The sequence below is a fragment of the Triticum dicoccoides genome, chromosome 2B, assembly GCF_002162155.2.
Source record: "Triticum dicoccoides isolate Atlit2015 ecotype Zavitan chromosome 2B, WEW_v2.0, whole genome shotgun sequence".
Lineage (NCBI taxonomy): Eukaryota > Viridiplantae > Streptophyta > Magnoliopsida > Poales > Poaceae > Triticum > Triticum dicoccoides.
The window spans coordinates 709,070,512-709,078,698 of record NC_041383.1 but is presented as its reverse complement, the minus strand read 5'-3'; the positions used below and the strand labels follow the sequence as shown (position 1 = coordinate 709,078,698).

General features: G+C 48.9%; 1 pseudogene; it reads left to right on the top strand.

Moving 5' to 3' along the window:
• Positions 1 to 2,415: 2,415 nt before the first annotated feature.
• Positions 2,416 to 5,501, top strand: LOC119361223 (annotated as a pseudogene).
• The last annotated feature ends 2,686 nt before the right edge of the window (positions 5,502 to 8,187 follow it).

Below are 8,187 nucleotides of genomic sequence, written 5' to 3'. Positions count from 1 at the left end.
CTCATGACCCTTCAAGCGCCAAGCGATTGTGTCATGCTCTGGCAACGAAGGAGAATATCAAGCGGTTGCTTGCGGAGTCATGCTAGGTTCAACAACTTCTACCCGAGATTGGGCGCCCACATGAACGGGTTACCATCGTCTAGTGCCACGATGTATTGCCCATGTACCCCTCCTCCAATCCGGTACACCATCAATGCACCAAACACATGGGGATTAGAGCATCTACAACCGGACCCCCACATCCTCCTTAAACGCTCGGGCGGGCTGCCCGGTCACTGCGACGAACGTGAAATTGCCACCCAATCGGGCTCCCCACATCATGCCAAAACCTCTCAGTTGTCCGGCAACCCCCATATCCAGCCCATATGTGGGGAGGCCCAGACACCCCTGCCAAGTCGGATCGGCCCACCATGGCCCATGCCGCCCCCACCATCGCCCCCACAAAAACCACATCCGGACGAGGAACCCTAGTCAAACCCACCCCACCCCGCTTTAGTCCTCTCGCCCTCTCTGCTTCCCTCTCTCTCCTCCCCTTCCACCCAATTTTCCTTCCGGCCCCTCCACCATGGCCGGCACTGGCTAGGACGAGACCAAATGGGTGCGGCTGGCCAACGCTGACTCATCGAGCTCATCTGACCTGGACGAGGAGGAGCTTGCGCTCCGGCTCCCGCGGATGGATCGGCGAGGGAACTTCTCCTCGACGGCGCGTCCCGACATCATGGGTGGGCATCTCATCCTCCGCGGCGGCTCAACGCCGCCTTGCGCGCTCTCTGCCATCCATGGCGAGGCGGCAGTGCGAGCAACGGCGCCCGACACCGCCAAGACATGCCCCTGCTGGGAGCCGCTTGTTGCTGGTGCCTGAACCCCAACCCAGCCAGCGCGACAGCGGCAGCCGGAGACGGTGGGTCGCACTTATGAAGGCAGCAACGCAGGGCGGAGCGAGGCACAGCTGCGGGTCGTCCAGATCTGCGCCAGAGCCGCTGTTGCCCAGTGAGGATGACGATGAGGTGCTCCGCCTCACAATCCAGTGGTCATACACCTCGACAGAGACCAATGCCTGCCGTCGAGGTCGTAAGAACACATCGGCACTCCGCTGGGCACTCAAGGAATTAGTGAAGGTGGCGTGGTATAAGCATGCAGCGGCGGAGCAGAGCCATGCAGCCCGCCGCATGGTGGGGTTCCTCATCTCGTCCTTGTCCTTCTCCTGCTCCTCCGATGATAACAACAACATGATGGATGATGACTCGCCGCCTGCCAAGGATAGCCGCCGAGACTCCGGCGAGGATGTTTATATTTCAGTTGTTTTATCTTCTATTTAAGTTGAATTCAAACTCCGTCGGCCCTTTTGGATGAACTATGTCGATGTCCGAATTGCTATGTTTTTATGTTGTCTCGTATGATCTACTCCCACCGTTCCGAATTACTTGTCGCACGTATGGATATATCTAGATGTATTTTAGTTCTAGATACATCCATTTCAGCGATGAGTAATTTGAAATGGAGAGAGTACATACTATGCATGAAATAGGGTTCCAGCTTTTAAGGTTTGTGCTTCTGAAGGGAGCAAAATGGCTTATGTGCCAGCGGACGTGCCCGGACCAAGGTTTTGGATCCCAAGCTGTCCTTTTTTCTCGAGGGGCACCGAGATTCACGGTTACCATGGTAACCACGAAATACCGAAAAAAATTCGGACGAAATTATAAACCAAATTTTAAATTCAAATTTTTCAAAGTTGATATATATAACGTTTTAAAAAAGAATGAAAATCGCGTGGGTGAAGACTCGAACCCGCGACTCGCAGCTCAAGAGAAAATGCCTTTGCCACTACGCCATCGCCAGTTCTGTTGCGACATCAGAAATGCTGTATATTTAACTAGGTCAGAGTTTGAATTCAAAAATTTTAGAAAAACTCGAATTTGTTTGCTCGGTATGAGTGTTTCTCGTGGGGTAGCGGTAAACGCGGTAACCGCTCGGGACCACGAAATTTCGAGCGGTACCCAAAACAGTGGCCCGGACTTCGTACCTCCTCCCCCGTGGGTCTCTCCCCCAACACGCAGTGCGCCCGCGCTCTCTGCCGCACCTGCCCGCGCATATGTCGTGTTCTGTTTTATAGGCTCTCACATGTACTAACTCTCACCTGAGCATGGACTTATTTAGTGGAGGCACTGCAATACAAGCAGCCAAACTGAGCACACCGCACGAGCAGGGAGGAGGGTGTTAGACGTGGTAGCTATACATGCGGTGGCTTGGTCAGCGATGGTTGCACACCCGCCGTTGCCGCCGCCGGAAGTTTATCTCCTTTCCCTCTATCTCGCTCACACAAACCGCAATCTCTTCTCTCATCGACTCCTACTCTACTCCAGCAACCACTTCCATTTCAAAGTCCAACTCCAGCTTGAGCTCGGCCGATCAGCCATGGCTTCCCACCCATCGTCGCCGCTGCCGGAACACCCTATATCACCCGCTCCCACCACCATAAGTGACCTCGGCGACGACCAGCTCCAAGAGATCTTCATCCGCCTTCCCGACCTCCCCAGCCTCGCCTCTGCCGCCTTCACCTGCCACGCCTTCCTCGGCGCTGTCCGCTCGTCCCGCGCCTTCCGCCGCCGCTTCATCGCGCTCCACGCGGCCCCGCTCCTCCCTCGATTCCTCTCACACACAATAACTGCCTTCCCATTCCGGGCCTTACGGCGCCCCTCCGCCAGATTCACTCCCCTCCAAGACGATGACAGTTCCGAGTGGGTGGTCAATTTCTCCGATCCTTCGATTGCCTACAACGGCTCCATCGCCATCAAACACCGGAGCAGCAAGCAGGGAGTTTGGTACAACCCCCAAATGATGGCCCTGTTTCTCCGCCCCAAGGAGCACCACGACATGCCCGAAGGCACCATCCTTTGGTTCCACACATTCTCCTCCGAAGATGATCAGAGGCCCTCCCGTGTGGTATGTGCCCGTCACGACTACTCACGGCCTTGCGCACGCGTCGCTGTCTTCTCATCGGACACCATGGAGTGGCAGCTTTTCCCGGAGATCGCGACGCTGCTGCCTCAGGGCTTCAGGAGCACAGCTAGCACCGTGCTGGATGGGTTTATATGTTGGCAATGCGAGTCCATTAACGGGATGGCTATCCGCGAGTACATTTTCGTGCTCAACACAGACACATATCAGTTCTCTCGAATGGATCTGCCGCTGCCCTTGAGAAAGGCACGTCAAACATTTCAGATTGGTCAGATCAACGATGGGAAGCTCTGTATCGTAAATGAGAAGGAATGCACGTTTAGCCTTTGGATCTGGACAGCCAGCGATGACGGTATCGAGAGATTTGTGTTGCACAAGACGTTCCCGTTGTACACTCGCTTTATGGATGTCACCAACTGTTCAGTGAAAGATACAATCTCGGTGCGGCTTATGACGGTTTTCAATGGCTTTTTGTACTTTGCAATTCGCCCATGGAGAAATTACGTGCATCAGTTCAAATCCCCTGAGTGGTTCCTGTCCTTGTCTCTCTGGAAACAGCGGAGCTGAAGCAGCATCTTAAAAATAGAAAGCGGCCTGTCTTCCCGGTCCATCCCTACTCGGTCTGGCCTCCTTTTATGGAATACATCTCGGTAAGCCAGCCTATTCTTGTGTGTGATCATCGTGCTAATTAAGGATTCCCTCTTATGTTTGGTCCATAAATTGTATCCAATGATGTGTGATTATATTGCTATAAAGATATGCTATCGGTTTTAGTCAAAGTAACTCGTAGTAGAGGATCTAGCAGTGTTATTCAACTCTTTGCCTTAATCTCCTGAACCCAAGAATGGATGTGTTTTTAATCATCGAATCTTAAACATTCATTTTCTTATATTAAGTCTGAACACTTTTTCTATTCTTTAATAAAAATAAATATAATGTTAAGATGATTACAATTGGATAGAGGAGTTTGTATCCTATAGATTTTCTATTCTTTAAAATCTACTGTGTTTTATCCAAAGGTTTCTAATTAGGGGTGTTTTTCTTGAGGACTCTAATTAGGGGTGTTAAATCCAATTAAACATTCACCACTCATTAACTCCATAAAATCTTGGGAAAGTTGTAGCTGAGGTCGAGCGCACTGCACCCCTCTATCCCATCCGCTCAGCTTCTCCGAGATTCGTGCTTGTGACAACACCTTTCCACAGCACTAGTACACCAGTTTAGCAGTCTAGGCAGGCAGTAGGGCGTAGCTGGTAGGCTGCTGTGCGCAGTGGCTGCTCGTTTTGTTGTCTCACATGCACCGCTCCCCCAATAGGAAAAGAAAGAATAGTGCATCCTGCTGCAGCTGACCCGAGAGAGAAAAATAAACAGCCAATTCTAGAGAGAAAAGTGTTGACAGAAGTTGTGTGGGGGATTCGGAGAAATAAGTTTTTTCTTGTAGGATTGAAAAAAGACAACGTTGTGACTGTGAGAGAGAACTTCTGCGCAAGAAAAGGCCGAGAGAGATCTCTGTTTTGTTTAAGAGAGAGAGAGAGAGAACGCGTTCGTGTAAGAGAGCTCTTATTTTGTGAGATGAGAGAGATGATTTTTTTTGCAGGTCAAGAACAAAGTCATCGGTAGAGAAACAGAGCTGCTTGTGCATGTGCATGTGCATGCAGATTCCATTTGCATGTGACAAGCTTTTAGGAGAGACAGGACGTGAGGAGACAGATATCGCTTTGAGTAATGGGTCTACAACTTGCCCACACAGACCGGACAGCCATGTCAGACATAGGCCTTTAACCTCTGTGCCACGCGCTGTACCAGACACACATCTCAACACAATTGCATGGCTCAGATAGTGGGTACAATGCGCCTCACCTTAGAAAAACTGCACTCTAAAATCTTAACATTATTTTTTTATTCCATATGTTAGTTTGATTTGTAATTAAGACACTCAAATCTGATTAATAACCGTTGTTAATTACATCAAATCTTAACTGTCACTTTTTCAATTGCTTTCTTATTATAATAACAGTAGATTTTAAAGGTTCTAGATGGCAGTGGTGTATCAGTAATTTATTTCACTTAAAAGCTAGATAAAATGATTAGAATCACCAGAATCTATTGCCTTGCACATATTTTCTCTGCACAAAAACTTGCATTTTTATTTACACGGAATTTCCTTTTTGTCATAGGAGGATTCAAAATCTGAGGTTACTGGAAACACTGTCGAAGATGGTTCTGAGATCACAGGAAAGGATTCGTCTGTCCTTATAAAAGCATTACGATCATATAAACAAGCTTTGATCAAGGATGGCGACGCAAATGTTGCAGAGATAGAGGCCTTCTCGCTTTGCATTGACATTGAGAACGAGAAGAACTCTCTTGTGAGGAAAATCATGGCTTTAGATGAACTGTTAAGAACTGTGAGAGATCGTGTCTTGAGGACGGATGCAGACCCTGAACTCGCAGACTGGGAATTCTACAGACAGAAGATCAAAACAGAGAGCTGGTGGAAAATGTGCAAGGGGAAGTTATGGAGAGGTTTCTGCGCTAGCTGAATAAGCCTATCCATCAGGAGCAAGTCAGTTTTTCTTGCATTGGTACTTCAGGTTTTAGGTTCTGTGATGATGGTGCTAGGTTTCTGAATAAACACTGATGGTTGTGACCATCATCAGTATTCGGTATGACTGGTTGGCAGGAGACTTTTTCTAGAAGTGCATTTATGTACGTTAGCTTTCGTCAGCTTACCTTTCCATTTTCTTTTAGAAATGCATCTATGTGCGAGCGAGCTTGAAGATCATATTAACACGTGTGGCCATTCTCTGTTGCAAAATAACTGTAATATGGTAACTTCCTTAGATTTTCCTTACACCGTGATGCTTGTAATGTGAAATCATAACCGCGTTGCTTTTTTATACAAAATGACCAAAAGATTAATGTGCTATCCACCTGCCGGCTGATTGTTGACAAAGATCGGCAGGGTCGAGAACCATTGGATGAATGTGATCAGGCGGCCACCTGCCAGCTGCTGCAACATAGGTGACGTGGCAATCTGACCGCAACATCAGTCATGTTGTAATCTGGCTGCAATATCAGTCACGTTACAATCGCGAGCCCAACGAGCAGCCTGTCAGCCGCAAGCAGGACGGTGACCGCCAACTGTGTTGTGAGGCGCTGCTACGGGGCGGCGAGGCGGTGTTTCTGCAATGGGGCCGCTGTTGTGGTAAGGATGGCCACGCCAACATGGCGTTGCAGTATCAGCGCCCATGCAGCAGCACACCGCCCCCAAGCGCGGGCTTGCAGCGGCATGTCGTCCTTGAGCGTCGGCTGTAGCATCGAGTAGTTTGCGATAGCCACGCATAGCTGACAGCAGCATGCTTGTAGCAGTTGATGTTGGGTGCTTTGTGAAAACCTAACAGACATAGTCGATGTTAGGGTATTTTCAGGGGGAAACTTATTAGGGGATTTTCCCTGAAAGTCTGTTAGATGAGAGAAATAGTGAATTGAGTTGTTTAAGCACACTAACTTCTTGAGGTACGACACCTTGAGATTATTTTACGCAAGGTTTAGTCGGAGTAGGCTTAGTAGCTTTCCAAAACTGGGATTTCTCCAACAGGACTATTATTTGATAAATCTATCACAGTACTAGCACAAAAGCATTGCCAAGCGTACCACATACACTGGTTGGACCTGACAGTCTATTCTCGCCAAATTCTGAGTAAATTGTCAAAAACCATCCCAATTTCGAGCGACTTCTTTAAAAACCACCATTTGACAAACAATCTCATTGTAAAAAATATGTTTGGAGCAATGAGTGCTTGATGCAACAGGTTTGATTGGATGGAAAGTTACCTCAAACAAAGTGTAAAGCAATCCTTGGGAATTTTTCCTAATGATTCCATACCTATGAAGCAAACAACCTGTATATGAAAATTTTCTAAGGATACAAATTCTCCAAAATTTCTATGAGGAGCCCTGAACGATGTAAAGTCGCTAGGGATGGTAAGAGATCACAAGGAAATGCTTTGTTACCTTGAGCAGGAGGATATTGGATCTGGCTTTGTTGACTGCGTGCGATCGGTGGAGAATCACGAGAAACCCTCGAGGGAGGCTCGTAATTTAGTACAAGACTGAAGCCTGACGGCCAATACCTACAATTTAGTGGCGACGCTGAAAGCCCCTATTCTGGCCCCGTTTGCAGCACAATGTAGGTAGATCACATGCTAGACCGGGCCCGATAGTGCTCGCTCACATCACTAGTTTTTTTCCATTCGTTCCTCCGAAAAAAACTAGCAGCCGGTGAGTCGAAAGAAAAACGAGTACATCCTTTTTGATAGATTTGATAAAGTTCAAGAATTTATAAAATATTCACGCATTAAAAAAAGGGATATTTCCTTTTTTTCCCTAATTTCCACCGGGTCTCATCTTTACCCTTAAAAAAACAGTGCTCAACTTTACCTCTCTTCCGTCTGGTGCCTTTATGGAAATACCCCTCCGTGCCGTTTTCGTCCATTCAAAGTGGTTTGACCGTCAGATTGACGTTTTCTGGACATAGTTGCCCTTGTGTGCATATGCCAATGACATGTGGGACCTACCCTTGGGGAAAAACCTCACTCTCTTACAAGTGGACCCCACCCTAGAAACTCTCTCTCTCTCTCTCTCTCTCTCCTGTCCTGTCGGGCCCACTTGTCAATGGAACATCTAGGCGCGGTCATCACTGGCGACCAAACCACACGGCGGAGTCCGCATGGCAGGCCACGGGAGTGGAGGATGAGGCTACCAGGGTGAACCCGGAGCTCGTGCGCGTCCAGGGGACACAAACAGGAGGGCGCGGGGGTGGACGAAGGTGAGCTAGCGGCACCTAAGCGGCTGCAACAGCTCAGACGTGATGACGACGACTCTACAAGGCAATGGCGTGCAGGCGGAGAGGCTAATTAGCCTCCTGGAGATGCCAGGAGCACATTGATGAATCGAGCGACAACAGCGCTCGGTGCAGGAGACGAAGACGGTGAGGGTTTGGTTGATTTCAGCCTCCTAGATCGAACCCGTCGGTGGTGAGGTAGAGGGCGTCCTCGCAGAGCTCTTGGACATGGCGGTTTGACAGGGGCTAGCCGGTGGCTACGCGGACGTTGAGTGGCATCTCTCGGAGATAGTCCTAGCACAAGCTTGAAGATGACTAGCTACGGTGGTGGGCTGGGCTGGCTACATGGGCCGTCTGCAGATAAGTTTCACTCTATCTTTTTT